Source organism: Gallinula chloropus (assembly GCF_964237585.1).
Source record: "Gallinula chloropus genome assembly, chromosome: 3".
Classification (NCBI taxonomy): domain Eukaryota; kingdom Metazoa; phylum Chordata; class Aves; order Gruiformes; family Rallidae; genus Gallinula; species Gallinula chloropus.
The window spans coordinates 87,412,123-87,430,054 of NC_140087.1; positions in this window are offsets into that span (position 1 = coordinate 87,412,123).

Here is a 17,932-nt window from a genome sequence, read left to right on the forward strand (position 1 = left end):
CTAATTTCTCCAATGTGACTCTTTCCCACGGGTTGCAGTTCTTCACCAACTGCTCCAGTGTGGGTCATTTCCACAGGGTGCAGACCTTCAAGACCAGACTGCTCCAGTGTTGGTTCCCCACAGGGTCACATGTCCCACCAGCAAACCCACACTGGACTGGGCTCCTCCCTCCATGGGCTACAGGTCCAGCCAGAAGCCCACTCCAGTATGGGCTTTCCACAAAGTCACAGCCTACTTTGGGCATTCACCTGCCTCCTGCATGGCTCCTCTTTGGGCTGCAGGTGAATATCTGCTCTATCACTATCATTCATGGTCTGCCGGAGAATCTCTACTCCAGCACCTAGATCACCTCCTATCCCTCCTTCTTTACTGGCTTTGGGGCCTACAGAGGTGTTCCTCTCACATGTTCTCATCCCTCTCTCTGGCTGCCATTGCTGTTCCCAGGGTTTTTATCCCCCTTGTAAAATACCTTATCCCACAGGTTCTACCACTCTTGGGCTTGGCCTTGGAGCCGGTTGGCACTGGCTCTATCAGACACGGGCAAAGCTTCTACCAGCCTCTCACAGAAACCATCCCCACAGGTTCCCCCTCCCCCATAGCTACACCAAACCAATACAGCACTTTAATTTTTCACAAGCTCATCTGTGCCTGTGAATAAAAATTTACATGACCTTTAGTTTTTAGATCCAATCTTTTTTTTTGCTTTTCAGATTTCTGCATGTATTTACAGTATTTTTAACCCAATGACAGCAGGCCCACCAGCCTCAGCTTTCACAGCTATAGGGGAGATGTATTTTGTTATGGAGTGCTACACTGTTCTGGCAAGTTCTTCTTTAAACAATATATTTACAAGTATTAGTGTTTGAATAGCTGCTTATATGGAACCTCACTCTGACTGCAATCATAAAATCACAGAATCACAAAATTATTCTATGGTTTAACCCAGGCAACAGCTAAAACAAGCACATAGCCCCAGTGGGATGGGGGAAAGAATTGAAAATTTTAAAAAAGTAAAACTCACATTTTGAGATAAAGAAATAGGAAAAAACCAGGAAGATATAAAAATAATAATTACAATAAAAAAAACATGTGACAAACAGCACAATTTCTCACCATCTGCAGCAAGACTCTGAGCTGTCAGCTCTCCCAGGCCACCCCCCCAGCTTTATACAGATCATGGCATCATATAGTATGTAATATCCCTTTGTCAGTTTAGGTCAGCTGTCCTGGCCATGTCACCTCCCAGAATCTCGGGCACCCACTGCCTTCTCATTGGCAGGCCAGTATGAAAAGCTGAAAAGTCCCTGACCGCTTATTAACAGCTAAAAACATCAGCGTGCTATCAACACTGCTAGCATCCTAAATCCAAAATACAGCATTATACCAGCTGCTAGGAAGAAAATTAATTCTATCCCTACTCAACCAGGACATCTGGGTTAGAAAGGACCTTAAAGATCATCTATCTCCAACCCCCCTGCCATGGCAGGGACACCCTCCACTAGACCAGGCTGCCGAAGTCCCATCCAACCTGGCCTTGAACACTACCAGGGAGGGGGCAACCGCAGCTTCTCTGGGCAGTCTGTGCCAGTGCCTCACCACCCTCTCCCTAATACCTAACCTAAACCTACCGTCTTTCAACTTAAGGCCATTACCCCTTGTCCTGTCACTGTATGCCCTTATAACCAGTCCTTCAGCTTTCTTAGAATCCCCTCCAGGTATTAGCAGGTTGCAATAAGATCTCACCAGAGCGTTCTTTTCTTCAGGCTGAACAAGCCAAACTCTCTTAGTCTGTCTTCATAGGAGAGGTGCTCCAGCCCTCTGATCATCTTTGTGACACACCTCTGGACTCTCTCCAACAGGTTCATGTCTTTCTTGTACTGAGGCCAATCATACAACTCTAAGCTTGGAGTCATTCTACTGATAAAATGAGTTGAAATACCTCTTTTCTGATCTCATTTAAAATAGTTATATACTGAAGAGATTTTGGATTTACTCCCAGGAAAAAGAATTAGTCCTATTCAGTCTTCGAAGTGTTTGGGTTTTGGATTTCTTTTTAACCTTGGAGCATCCTTTACCAGACTGCAAGGTGGATGCTGGACTCTTGTGTTCTGACACAATAGGGTGATATGGATCCGTATTCCTTGGCATGAGAAATGCACTAAAGAATAGGTGCTGTTGGAAGCTGTACCTGCCTTGTCTGGGATGATGGCTACCTTTGTCAGCTGTGTTGTTCACACCCTCTCAAAAGATGCAGGGTCAGGTCTTTGGGTCTAACTTTTTATATTGTCTTTTGACACAGAGCTGTACCAGCCAAGTTAAACTCAGCATCTACAATATAATATGGTACTTGAGGATATTCCTGTGTACAGAGATATGCCAAAGGGTCACTGAGTCCTTGGTATTCTCCAGTTATCATGTGTCAATTCTGGAGCAGCACACAGACTTTCCATGTGAAGACCATATCCTTATGTTACCATGTAGATGCATTAATCCATGGTTCAATTGGAGAATTAACTCTTCTCAGTCAGAAAAATGCCTCCTGCAAATGTGTGTGCTTGAAACAAAGCAGCAGGTTTTTAAAATTCATTATACATGTATGAAACTTGAGGTTAAAAATACCCAAAACAGTCCCAGATATATGCTGACAAGATTTGTTGTTCTTGGCTTTCAGCTTTTGCTCAGAGCTCTTTCTGGACCATATCTCAGCAGTCCCATTATTAATGTCTCAGTTTGGAAGAGTTTCTAACTTACCTGCTTTTGAACAAAATATAGATTAATAGTGTGCTTAATATCCTCTCTGTGGACAACTTTTTCAACTAGATGTATCTTGTTACAATTTATGTTAAAATTCTGCACAATCATGTCCTTCAAGAACTAACAGAGGTGTTCCTTCTTACCGCCACGATGAGGGAGGAGGGATCCAGGTGCTGCCACCACTGAGAGCATCTCCTTAGGCCAGGAAAATTGCACTGTGGAGGGGCCAGCATCTCCAGATGGAGGAGGCTTCTCGTCTCTCCATCCTATTAACTAACTGTGTGGTCTCTGGAAGAACAGTGTGGCCCAAAGACAGGGTAGCTAACAGCAGGGAGATTCTCAGTGACACTTAAATGTTTTCTTCAATTAAAAAAAGTCTCTGGAAAAAAATAACCATTTTTGTCCAAATTCAATTTATCTTTTCTTTTTTCTTTAAAAGAGTCCTAATGATACATTTTCAAACAGTAGGAGCTGAAAGTGATCTCAGCAGGTTCAGCAGCAAGGACTAAAAAGCCCTGATGTGTCATTATAATGCTGGCTGCAGTTTAAGCTTCCTCCTGCTAACAAGCTGTTTCCTCCATTCTTCCTACTGCGTCTCCCCTCAGAGGCACTTCACAACGATCTCAGTGCTTTTGCCCTTCTCCATTCCTTGTGCTACTGTGCTTGAACACCCTTGTCACTGTCTTTTTCAACCACTCTCCCAGTTAGCTCACTGCTGCCTGAATGTAAGGCCAACAGATAGGAAAAAAAAAAAAGTTGACGCATTGATGTCCCATCCCACATCACATGGCAACAAAGTGATAAAAATAAAGTGATTGCATCATGGTTTTGCTTTCTGATTTCCCTAAAATTGTGCAACATCATCATGCTTGGAGAAAACTCAGGTGAGGCTAACACTGCATTCTTTGCTGACCACGTGGTTCACAGTCAAACAGCCTGAAAAAATGTGGCTATGAGACCAAGAAGTCTCAAATATAAATAAATGCTCCTTCACCTTTTATTTTGTTTTCTGTGTAAACCACATAAGCTACATAGAAGATTGTGTTTCCATTGCAGGTGTGTAAAGAACTTAACTGAATGGTGTCATAACTCACAAGCAAGCCAGAATCTAGGGAATAAAAATAGGAAGGACAGAGTGAGTTGCCTGTAGGCTGTTATGGTAGTCTGTCAAAGACATAAATGTATTTATTGTGGAAGAGAAGACACTGCAGCCTTTTCCATGACTGAGATCATTCAGCACAGCTATGATATAAATAGCAGTGAAGAAAAATATGTGGAAAAGTACATGCTCATGCTTTTGTTCAGGCATACACAAAAAAAGGTAAGTCATTTTAAAATTCAAGGACTTCTTTATGCAGTGATAAAAGAAGATAACTAGGGTCAAAAGCTGAAGTTCATAAACTTTGGTTATGACAGCCAGAATAGATCCTCCAATACTTGTTAAGCCCATGCTCAGACCATCTGAGCTGATGACACATCTGCCTTGGCCAGGCAGACCTGCTAACTCTATGATATGCAAACAACCTGGCATCCCAGTTAATCTCTTTCTTTAGTGAGACAGAAGTTGGGCAGGCAAAACTCTATTGATCACATTTGAGATAGTTCCTTACCTAAGAACTGCAATTTCAGGCCTATGCAAATGAAAAAAAAAGAGAAGTTGTTCTGCAAGTTATGAGCTTAGCTGAAAAAATCTACAATGCCTAAGATTTGCACAGTTTCGTTGATTTACCTGGCCTTTGAATCCTTTGCAAAGTCATCAGGCCAGGACTTGGTTAAAATGGCTGTAAAGACCTTTACAGATTACCAGACAGCCCCTAGTACCAGGCATGTGTAGGCCCAACTCCTGTGATTCAGATTTCGTATAAGCTCTGGAAATATGTCACTTTGACAAAATGGACAGTAAATATTTATTAAACTCTATAGAATCTATGTTCTCACCACTTTTGTTCGACTTCATGTACCTCTCAATGTAACCGTGCTATACTGCCCTCCGTATCTTACCCAGGAGCCACGCTGTTTCCTGCCCTATAATTAGTTGCTTCATTTGTTTCAAGTGTGTTCCCTCCATCTGTTGCTGATTGCTCCACATGTCTGTAGACCGCTGCGTCTCTTGAGTTATGTTATTTTCGCAGTCAGTTTTCATTGAGGTAATGGAAAATGTCTGTGCCCATAAGCCCTTTCAATGATAGTTGTAAATCATGACTCAAGCTCTCCAGAACACCTGTCTCTACATCTGTGGCTAATGCCTCTCTGGCTTTAGATCTAGCTTCTTAAACTAAAATGTTACAGAGTGCCAGGAGACTCTACCTGCAGCCGGAGGTGTACACAGAGGATAGACAACGACCTCCAAACAAGTGCATCTGTCGTTCTACACAGTGCTACTTTGCTTCCTCATTTCACATAATAGACTTGATCTTTTCCCCACATTTATGGCCTTCTTGTGTGATATTTGTAGACTGCACAAGAGAGAAAAACCAGGAAACATTGCAGTGAATATCTGTCTGTCTGTGTAACCATTTACAATGCATCGGGGAGCCATATACTGAGCAGCTTGAAAAGAAGACAAAGATTTAGAGGAAAAGCTTCACTTCTTGAACTGATGACAGTTCAGATATTGGGACAGAATTTGCTAATTTTGGATTAAATTTGCAACTGTCATGATGTGATGGTTTACCATGGCATGAATTAAAAATACTTTCCAATTGTCCTAGTATTATTGCAATAACCTTCTAAAACGCCAAATGACTGAGAAAAAGGAAACCAGAAATCAACACAGAATTTTCTTAGAAAGAAACAACAGGAAAGAAAACAGCTAGCCATGGACAAGCCCCAAAACAAAAAAAAAATGCAAAATTAATAAAACATGTGCAAGTCTACCTATAAAACTATTGACAGAACTTCATGAAAGAATAACCTTTTTGATGTAAGTATTGTGTGAATAGATGGCATGCATGTTCCAAGACAGAAACTTATACACAGGACCTTACAGTTTCAGTGGTGCGTTCAGTCAGCAACCTTACTCAGTGCTCCACTGATAGCAGTGCAGTTTGTGTAGGCAGCAAGGTCTTGTCCTTGTGTAGGTGAAAGAGAGTCAAAGCAAAGTCAGCTGCATGAAGTAAGAGTTCAGAGTGAATGGAAAACTTCCTGCTCTCATATCCTTCCATCTCCTCTTCGGACAAATGTTATGTAAATTCCACTCTGAACCCCATCCAAGTATCCAAGTATCCATTTGAAATTATAATGTGAAAGTGACAGAGTAAAAGGTAAAGTTGATTGTAATATGTAATGCCTTCTGCTGAATTTCTTTTTAAAAAAAATCTGCTCACAAATACAGCAGGAATGTAAATGTTCTTCTGTCTTCAACAAAGAAAATTATCTTCATTTTCTGTTTCTGTCTAAAAATTTGGTAATCTTTTGAAATGCAAATAAGGGTGGGTTTTTTTTTAAATTATTTCTGTAAATCACAATATTAAACACACAAAAGTCCTCTATGAGATATGACATGCTGGGTATTCTACCTACATTCTTGTTTACAATAAAAGAGAATGATAATAATACCATTGACTTTAATTCAGCTTTACCAGATTGATACCAGCATAGCTAACTTTCTCTGGCATCTCTTTCCTTCTACCACAACCTTTGTCTGTACATCCGGAGAACTGACCTCCGGTGGTGTGCCTGTTGGCCTGTGTGTCTGAATTTTCTCTATTTTAAAGCCAACCAATATCCAGCCTTTGGCAGATACGTATGCCCATTTCTCGCCTTGACAAAGGATAAAATATGGCTGAGACACATGGAATCAGAAACTGGGAGCATTCCTGAGTCCCACAGTATAGATGTTGGAGACTCCAATGTATAAAGTAGCTTTTAGAAATATTTATTGTAACACAACCCTCCCTGCAAAAAAAAAAAAACAAAACACACAAACAACCAACCCACAACCCATGTTGAAAAGCCTTTGTAAATCTCTTTTTAGAAGCCCAGAATATCATATACTGTACCCTTCATTAACTGTGCTAAGGAAATAGAGTGTAATGTTCCTTTATTTCTTTTCCTAAAAATGGAAGCGCAGCCATAATTCCTTTATTGTCCTCTACCCTTATCCAGACTTCAACAAAGCTATCTCAGATCCAATGTTTTAAGAATTTGAATTGACCTTCTCTTTTTATTTCATCGTGTTCCTCTTGAACTACTTTTATTCTTTCATTCTCTGCTGCATGTCTTATTCCATTTTCAGGTTCTTGCCAAATGCCTTTATATGTGAACTGCAGTTCTAATTCTATATAAATATCTGTGGAGTTGAAGATAAAGTGTCAAAGATAGGTTGGATTCATCTGAATCAAACTTCTAACATGTTTACATGAAAACTAATCAGTGTTATTAAAAGTTGGTTTGGGTTTGTATTTTTTCAAGCAGAGCAGTAATTGCTTCATTACTACTGTTTCTGACATTACAGTTACTAAAATCAGTATATATATGGCTGAGAAACACAGAAAAAGAAATGGTCTTTAATGTTACTGGAATGGAAAAAACACCACATTGCATATAAAAGAAGGCAAGGTTGCTGAGGAAACCTAAGTCTAAAACCTAATGCAGATGAAAATTAAGGAAAAAAAAAGAACTGCATTCCCCGCAAGATTGTTTAAAATGTGCAACAAATACAAATCAAATAATTGCACAGACTGTGTCTATGTTAGCAAACTGAACAGCATGAGGGAACCAGGCTGAGCTCTGGCACTTGTACCTTGTTTAACTGTTCCCATGCTCCTTGGCATGGTCTTCATCCATAGCAGGATCAGAGACAGTGCTTGGGCTAGAAGCTGATAATAAGTAAGCAGCTTGGATTCAGCGTGTGGTGTTGGGAACTGAGATCTCAGCTGGGTGGACATGTACCAAGGACCAGTCCCTGTCCTGTTTTATTTACTAGGAGAAACATAACTTGGGTTAACATGTTGTGGATATTCCCTTTTGAAATCTTGTAACTGCTGTAGCAAATGGGTTTACACATGGGAAAGTAAGTTCATTGAGACAAGAAGCTCAAAGAAATGTTCTACCACAGATACAGAAAGAGGATGCCCAATACATGGACATTATCGGTTTACTATGATATCATGTTCAGAGAAGATACGGTGTTCAGAAAACGTATTGTGTTCAGAGAATGGCAACCAAACTGGTGAAGGGGCTGGAGGGCAAATCTTATGGGGAGTGGCTGAGGGAGCTTGAGTTGTTTAGTCTGGAGTAAGGGACACTAAGGGGAGACCTTCTCAGCGCCTACAATTACCTGAAAGGAGGTTGTAGAGAGGTGGGCGATGGTCTCTTCAGCCAGGTGACAGGAGATGAAAAAAGGGGAAATGGAAAGAAGCTGCACCAAGGCAGGTTGAAAGAACTGTCAGGGCCTGGAACAGGCTGCCCAGGGAAGGGTTAGAGTCACTGTCACTAGATGTATTTAAAAAAAACGTAGATGAGGTACTTAGGGATATGGTTTAGCATAGGACGGGAACGGTTGGACTTGATGATCTTAACGGTCTTTTCCAACCTTGTGATTCTGTGATTGAGGATTGTTCCTCTTTAAGAGACAGAATTAAGACAAATAAACCACATGAACAGCTAATATGCTCAGATTTCACCTAGGTGAAATTATTTTTGTCTATTTTACAGCAACTGATTATTTGGAGACAAGTTTCTGATTTTAAAATAGTAAATTCACAAAGGAAGACTGTTTGCAATGTCAGAAAATTTGGTACTGTGCATTGCCCTTGGTTCCTTAATACATATTATTCCTTCACTAAACTGGAAGATGCCAGAAGTGGCAGCATTTAGCACTTCTAGGGACAAAGCATTCACACAATTTGTTATAATAAACTATCATGTGTTTCTAGAAATCAGTGACAGACGCCTGATAAAAACAAACTGCCGCTTTTATCTCAAAAGCAGGTGGAAAATTTGATGCAGATGATCTCTTGGTGTTTGTGGTTGCAAGGCCAAAGCAGTGAAAGGAAATTCTTCTGGTTTCCCAGTTAAAATTGTTCTAGACCTGTACAATGCCACTTGAAATTTATATCAAGAGCTGCATTAAGACAATCAGTTGGAAAAGGAATATTTCTCAGTCTGAATATGTCAACAGAGGTGGAAAAGGGGAAGGAAAGAAAGGTGATGCATCAGTCTACAAGCTTAGCACATGATCTGTTTATCATACTCTATGAAAACATAAATTTGAGCTACAGGGCAGCAGTGACCCAAGGACTCTGTTAACTCAGACACTGCACAAGAATCATCCTTCTAATGCACTGAAAATTGTCATAGAATTAATAATGAATTTATCTTTCAATTTGGATGTTAAAAGTGAGATCTCTCACCCTTGATCACAATCTTTCTTGCAGCGACTCAAGTTTGAACTTAGCTTGATATAAAAAAAAAAGTTCAGATGCACATTTAGTTTTTCTGGACTTGATGATGTGGTAGGAGTGATATCTGTCCCTCCCACAGGCAGCTGATCTGAAGTCATTGACTAAACATGAGAATTTGGAAGCAAGGAGGGAAAGGTTCTGCATTCTCCCTTATTGTCTGCAGGCATCAGATTTCTATCAGAGCTGCCTAAGCTGAACTGCTTTCTTTCATTTCTGTCCTGGCAATTTAGTTTTAGGGTGATTTAGATGATTCCTGCCTAGGTGGTCTGTTGCTAAGATGTTCTTCGCACCAGCAAAGTACTGAACATTAAACTCAAGGTTAAAAAGACTACCAGGCATCAGGCCACTGAGGATTAAGTGTTGCAACACAGAATAATATCGAAGACTTCCAAGGATCTTCCAAACTCTTGGACTAAATAGCATCCAAGAGATCACCACTGGAAATAATAGGGAATGCTGAAACAAAAACCTGGGATAAGTCCAAAAAGCATTCATTTTCCTCTTGGTTTAATACAAAGAACAAGCAATTTCATTAGGTTTTCATTTATTTTCACTTTTGCTTCAGAAATATATTAAAATTTGATTGAGTTTGACAGATTCTGGTGCAGGAAGCTATTTGCACACAGGTTGGTAAAGTGAAAATAAGCTACAATGGCACTGATTTTTCAGAGCAATCAAAAGGATCATTGGAGGGCAATTGAATGAATGAGATGGGATTAAGAAAATGTTTTTGAGGTCATACCTTATCTGCTTTTAACAAATCTGCATTTTGTGTAATTAAATCCTTATTATTTTTTAACCAGAAATATAATGCAGTGTTTTCTCACTTTAATAAAAAAGCATGTGATTAGTGATAAAAAGTTCTTTTATATATTTTTCTCCCTTTATGATATATATCCATTATTAAAACATTTTTATTTACTTTCATGACAACTGAACTTATTACCTCAGATTTAAGTTAAACTTGATTTTGTTTTGCTTTTAGTTTTTGTATGTTATATTAAATAAATTATTCAACCTTGTCATTCATTTCTTAAAAATGCAAGAAATAGAATAAGCTCTTCATGGAATAAGGTTAGCCACACAAAATAAAAAAGAAGGCAATGATGTTATCTTTCTCCCTTTACCCTCTCTTACATGTTGACATTTCTATCAGCCCCTTGTAAGTCAAATCTTACTGGTTTGTATAACAGCCTAGGCAATAGCTCACCATCTGTAGCAATTTCCCGTAATTGATTTTCTTTCATTGTTCCTTTCCCAACATCACCTCTGAGAAAGCCCTTTGGACTACATGATGCTATTATCTTCAAACAAAGGGACTAAAACTGAGTCAAACATTTGTTATTTGAATAACAACAAGAGGGTTAAAAAGTTTTAATCATAGATTTAGTCTGGCAACTATTGAGAAACTTTTCAAGTTCCTCAGAGAGATCTTTTCATTCACCTCTCAAAGATGTTCTTGCTAAAGTTAGACTTTTCTCCTTTCAGATGCAGGGAACTGAAAGGTGCTAGAGAGGATCTTCCACCTCACTAAACCTGTGTGAACCCTGAGAACACTCAGACTTGCAAATTTAAAGTCAGGGGGAGTTTAGAGATCAGCCTCTTGCTGAGGACATAGATGGCTCCAACAATACAGACTAAAGAAATGCAATTTCATAATAAGTTAATACGTGAGAGATATTTTTGTAGAGAGAAGTAACTTTTTTATTAATTCTCAGTACCAACCACAGCTGAACATTTCCAAAATTGTGTTACTGTGAATGACAATCTCCCACCAGCCTTTCCTTTATAGATTGGACTCAGGAGCTAAAGTATGCATTTGAAATTGTACTGCAATTAACTTTTTACTAGTTCCTTATTTAAATGTTGAAGGAGATGCCAAAGTGGCCAGTTTGTTCTGAGGCATATTGTATCCCCTGCTCTTCCTACTGCTTTAGAAATCAGTTCAGATCACCTTTCTTCTGCGAGTACTATGAACGAACCTCTAAAGCATCTTCAGAGGTTACATTTCCTTAATAGTGATGATAATATCAGCAAAACATTGCCCCAAGAGTCAGTCAGTACCAAGAAAACAATATCTGTGAATGTCACGAGAGATCATTTTATATTTTCAAGATGCTGTCAAAAAATTCAGTGGGAGACTGTGGATGCTGCAGTGCATTAAAATTACAAGTCAACAGAAGAAAAATATTGGTACAAGTCTTAAGAAAACACATTACTCTGGCCTGTGATAAATGTAAAACAATCCTGCCTCAAACCTACAGTGATTACAAAAGGACACAAGTACAATGTGGTGATGATAATGACAAAACAAGCTAAAACATAATCCTGCAATAATTAAGAAAAGCAACCATATCATCTAATGTTCAGCCACTGCTTAGATGCCAAAGTCCCTTCCCACCACCCCAACTGTTTATTCTTTAATGCTGGCCAAACATCTGGTAATTTTAAACTTTTCCAGGTTGTTAAAATTTCATGAATGCTTAAATTTCGATACTGAGTGGTCTAAAAGTTGCAAGATGATTGCCTTCATCCTCCAGAAGCTGAGTTCAGTTGTAGCATCTTGAGGTCGGTGGCAATGATGTTAATTACAAACTTCCCCATGGCAAGCACTTTTGTCAGAGATCAAGCCCAGAGGGTTTCAACATTGGATTCTCATGCTCTGCCTACCCCAGCACAGGAGGACCAGGGCCTAAACATTCTCATGTTCTGCTTACCCCAGCACAGGAGAACCAGGGCCTAAATGCGCTTTAACACTCACATAGTCACGTATTCTGAAAAAAGACATTCTCCAGATTTCTGTTAAAGCAAAGGCTTTTTTCTTTTTTAACCATGATTATTTAAACCATCAGGCTAGAATGAGAAGCAGCAAAAAAATATGGCTATTTTATTACAGAAAGTACTTGGCTCAAAGAATCGGGACTCAATTCCTGATGACTAATCTAAAATCCATAGATTTTCCAAATATAAATCCTCCCACCTGCATGCCCAAACCATGAGGACAGAGGCCTAGAGTCCTTTAGTGGTTCTCCTAGCACAGAGACTCAAGTATCCCTTGAAACACCACTGCCACTCAGTAGGAGGTAACAGTGTGCCTCTTAGAGACTGCACCTGTGCCCCATCCTGAGGCCAACAGGACTAGGACATTTAAAACTGCAAAGGATGTATTTAGTCATTTCCTAGTGAAATTATTAAAATTATTTGACAAGATATTTCCTGAGAGGTGAGACCTCAGAAATCAACTAAGCTCTGGGGACCCCAAGTGGAAGGGCAAGTTGAATTTTTGGTCTGTAACAGGAGCTCAGATCCCAGGGAAGGAAGGTTGCTCATGCTTCTGGACCAGCTTCACACTTTTTCACCTCTCTCACCAACAGGCTGTGAAAGTCAAACCCTCAACACAGGTCCCACCTCTCTGCTGAGATGAACACAATAGCTTAGGTTTTCAGTGCCTAGAGACTCTGTGTTTGTATGTACATATGTGTGTGTGTGCACTGTGCATCATGCTGTTTCATAGAGCACCTTTTTGAAAATCTTTAATGTTGTAGAATCTGTTCTAAAAGTGTGGAAAATACTTAAAGTTAATCATTTGTTTCTCATAAGTATCATCTTAGCAGGTCATAGTGAAACAGGCCAATATGCAAACCAAAACAAAACAATGGCACAAAAAATTATTGTTTTTTATAAAACCTGCTTTAAATATGTGAACATTTTCAGATGTCTGTGTGGAATTAAATCGGCAGTGATTTTACATAAACAAGCAGCTATTGCAGTTAGTGTAAATTCTGGAGTTCTTTTATGTAATATTAGCATGACTATGGGAAAAAAATTTCACCCACAAACAAATATGCTTTCTTCAATGATTAACAAACACAGAAAAAATGCATGTGTTCCTGGTTTTCTGTTCTCACAGAAAATAACTATATCTGCTCAGAATTAAGTAAGAAAGAAAAAGATTAATTGCAAATGGAAGCAATATATAAATCACTTCACCTGCTGTTCTCTTTCTGCTTCACTACAATTCTTGGTTGTTTCCATGTTACTAAGCTTGTTCAGAATGCCAGTTACTGCGTTATGAATTCTCATTGTCCTAAGAGACCGAACATCCACAGAGCAGATGGAAAGAACAGAGGAAAAGAAGGAAAGAGAAAGTATGCAGGCTCCAATCTGTAACGTACAATCAAAACTATCAAGAGGCAATTCTTGTCTTGGAAAATTATTGTAATATTTGTTCGGAAGTTAATAGCTCCTGTCAAACTTGAGGGCTGGGTTTGGGCCTTTTTTCCTTCTGATTGCTTTGGGGTTTTTTTCAATCATAGAGTTCATGTCTCTGCCATCTCAGTTTCAGGACTTTGCACTCTGTTGAGATTTTTTATGTTTACATTAATCAGACTTCTGGGTGCAAAGAATTGGGACTCAGGTTCCAAACCAGGTGAAAAAAAACTTCTTTGGTGTAATCCCTCTTAAGGGACAGAAAGGTTTTATGACATAATGACAGCCATCAGCACACTTCTACTGGGTTGAACCTGTCTGGAAGCCAGGAGCCTCCCAAAGCCGCTTTATCACTCCCCTCCTCAACTGAGCAGGGAAATATGACGAAAGGCTTGTGGGTTGAGATAAGGACAGGGAGACATCACTCATCAATTACTGCCATGGTCAAAACAGACTTGACTTGGGGAAAGAAATTTATACAGAATCAGATAATCACTAGGTTGGAAAAGACCTTTGAGATAATCGAATCCAATTAATTTATTTCCAATTATATCGGAGTTGAGTAATGAGAAAATAAAATCATATCTTGAAAATACCTTTCCTCCCACCCCTCCCTTCTTCCCTGGCTTAACTTTACTTGCAATTTTCTCTTCCTCCTCCCTCCCAGCAGCACAGGAAGAAGGAAAACAGGGCTTGTGGTCAGTTCATCACAAGCTGTTTCCACCACTCCTTCCTCCTCAGGGAGAGGAGGACTCAAATCATTCCTTTGCTCTAGTGTGGGGTCCCTCCCACAACTGACAGTCCTCCAACAGCTTTTCCAAGAAGAGTCCTTCCCACGGGCTGCAGTTCTTCATCAACTGGCCCAGCATGGGTCCCCTATAGGACTACAAGTTCTTCCAGCAAACCTAAGCCACTGTGGGCTCTTCTTTCAATGGGGCCAAAGGGCCAGCCTGGGCTTCCCACGAGGTCACAGTCTCCTTCGAGCATTCACCAGCTCCCTCATGGGTCCTCCATGGCCTGCAAGTGGAATCTGTGCTGTGGTGCCTGGATCATCTCTTGCCCTTCTTCTTCACTGGTTTTGGTGTCTATAGAGCTGTTTCTCCCATATATTCTCACTACTGATTCAATGAAATATAATCATGCTGAATAGATTGATGTAGATGTGGCTTAAGAGACAATTAATATAACTTTAATATAAGAATTTTCCTGGTTTTAAGAACAGATTAGTTTTGGATTTTAGCAGAATTTAGCTGTAATCATATGAGCTCTTTCGTGAAAGCAGGTACAAAACTGAGCCATAACAGTGCAACAGCCTTGAAACTAGAGAAAGTGCAGATAGGGGAGTCATAAATAATGAGACTAACAACTAATTAAGAGACAGAGTATATCTTGTTTTCAGTTAAAAGGTGTTCCTAACTAGTTTGTGCAGGAATGTGTTTTTGAGCTCAGGAGTGTGTTTTGGTAACTATGGAGAAAACCATAAAGAGCATGTGCTGAGAGAGAGGAAGACTTCCAGCCTTCATCCCTGAAGACCACCAGAAGACCCCCTGAGTATCACTGAGCATGCTCTATATGTGAGGAGTTAATGTAAATGACTTCCTGGAAATAATTTCCATAACCCTGCCTTTTCTTAGAAATTATAATGAATATGTGTAGTTAATCTGTATAAACATAAGAAATTTGGCTTTAATGGGCGCACACATTCAGAGGAGCAACCCCCTGTGTGCCCAGAGCTGCAATAAAGGATACCTGCTTAATAGTCACCAAGGCTGGTGAGTTTTGATTCCGGCTTTCCGAGGCATCACTCCTCTCTCTGGCTGCCATTGCTGTTGCACAGGTTTTCCCCTCCTTAAACACATTATCCCAGAGATGTTACCACCACTGTTGATGGGGTTCAGACCTTATGGCCATCAACAGGTCTATCTTGGAGCTGGTTGACATTGTTTCTATTGGACATTCTATTGGAGGCTTCTAACAGCTTCTCACAGAAGCCATCCCTGCATCCCAAACCTTGCCACACAAACTGAAAGATCATAGCTACAATTTCCTTTTCTGTTGTTGCTTATGGACTTTGCTGGGGACTAGAGAATGCATAGCATAAAAAGCCACTGTGTATCCATGTGGGGTATTCTGAAAGGAGTTGCTTTGTGGGTGACAAGATAGAACCTTCCAACCTTTCCAGTTGCTCTCTGCCTTATTGCAGGCTTCTCAAAATGGAATTGGGTACTGTGGAAACAAAACAATATCCTTCCTGACTTAGATCTTTGGGAACTCTGAGTTTCCAATGTTCCATGAACAACTAGCCATTTTCATGGACATTGTGAATATTTATGAATATGAAGTTTCTGTGCCCCTTCCTTGCTAAGTAGATGGATGAGTTTTGATGAAAGAGAAAGTATTTTTAGCTTCAAGGGACTAACTTGTACATGCTTATAATACTACTCCAAGTTTCATGAAGTCTGCAGATACCTAACATATTGTTAGTCAGACTTCAGGACTTAAACTCTGCCAATTCAGAATTCGTATCCTAGGGCTTCCATAAACAAAACAGAAGTCATTCTTTTATATGTTAGGTTTTTCCACAAACTTTTACAGCTAAAATGTAATGAGGGAGGGATGGATGCTGAGGAAAAACAAGGGAAGACTCTGGCCCAGTCAAAGTCCAGTCCTAGAAACTTCAGTCATAGAACCATAAGCTCACAGAATCATAGATCACAGAATCACAGAATGGATGGGTTTGAAGGGACCTCAAAGACCATGTAGTTCCAACACCCTCTGACATGATCAGACACCTAGACCAGGTAGCCCAGAGCCCCATCCAACCTGGCCTTGAACACTGCCAGGGACTGGAGAGCCACAGCTTCCCTGGAAACCTGTGCCAGTGCCTCACTGCCCTCACAGGGAAATTAAAGACAGACCAGTTACTAGGAAATCCTCAAATGGTCATTGTGAATAGTGCTTATAAAATGGTATGTCAGTCTGCATTTATTTGCTTCTTTGTAATTACTAATTTGAAGTTTGTAGCCATTGAACTGATCCTATTTAAAAGGACAGACACAATGTTTTCAGGTTTGTAGAGAGGTCATCTTTTACACAAAATTTATCAATTCTGATCTCAAAATACTATCTTTGGAAATAAGAATGGCCATGAAGATTTCTGTGTGGGTGAAGAAGAAAGAATATTAGATTTGAGATCTGCCATCTGGAATGCAATGAGATATCTCCCTTTAGAATTTCAAGAGGAGAAAAATAGCTAGCCTTGAAAATAGAAAGTAAAACAAAGTGTTTCAGAATGCCTGCTCATATTTTTCCTTCCCTTCTCTCAGTTAGAAATGATAGTCCTCCTTTAAATTCATCAGTAACACGAGAACATTGAGAGTTGGTTGTTTGGTCTTTTTCGTGTTCTTTCCTATTTAAAAAAGCCCACACTTTGATTACTGTAGCAAGTAAATATCAATAACTGAATTGTGTGTAAATGTAGACTTAGCTATTTTTTCTCCACTTAAAATGTATTTTGGCTCTTTCCAGCAGGCTCTGGACCAAGAGTAGAAACTAAAGAGAAAACTTTGGTTAGGAATGTCCAGAGGGTAAGTTTCTACAAGAAAAAAAAAAAAAAAAATCTTTCATTCAATGCAGTCATGCTTAGATATTTTCCTTCAAAAATGCTACTCATACTCATGCTATTACTCTCTGGTTGTGATGGCAGTCATGAGAAACTCAACTGAGGAGATATGTCTCCAGACTAGTGGTATACCCTTGACATTTCATCATAGTTTGGTGGTCTTGAAAAGCAGCAGGTTGATAGCCCAAGAGAGTCCTCCAGCTTTTCATAGTCAATTTTGCACAAGACTTTACCTGCTGAAAATAAGTTGAGGATACAAGCCAGGATACACAAGTGAGGTAGCTGTACACATCATATCTGTAATACCAAGAGATCTTTGGGCACCAGGTTTTTAGCCAATTCCTTCTATGCCCAGCAGGTGGAAGCTTAGACACTGAGACAGCTCCAAGATTGGGACCCTAAAGCAGATTCTGGGATCCTCCAGAGTTTAACTCCTGCTGAATGCGTACTCTGAGAGTCTGGGCATTTAAGTACTTTAGAAACCCTTTCTCTAATCGTGGTTTTATTTTGGTTTGTATTTTCTAATTTTCCTGCTTTGGTGTGAAATGGTAAATTTCCCTCATAATCCAACACTGCAAGTCAGGTCCAGGTTCAAGCCGGCAAAATTTGGTGTCTCTTGCTGAGTTCCCATACATTCATAACCCTTATGAAAATTAATAAATTTATGTTGATAGATTTGCTTGAAATTTTTAAATTTAGTTTCTGCAGACTCAAATTCTATGTGGTGAAATGGCAGGAGAGTTTCATTCTGCGGGGGCTTTTTAAAATTCATATTTTAGTATGACTGCCTGACTAGAGTGAGAAACCAGTGACCTTCTCCTTTGTTTCAGCACTGTGAGCAGCAAGCTCCTTTCAAATGTTCTAGCATCCAAATACTGTGCTGCCTCATTTCAAGTTAAGCATGTGCTTAAATATATTACTGTACTGAGATTCAAATGAT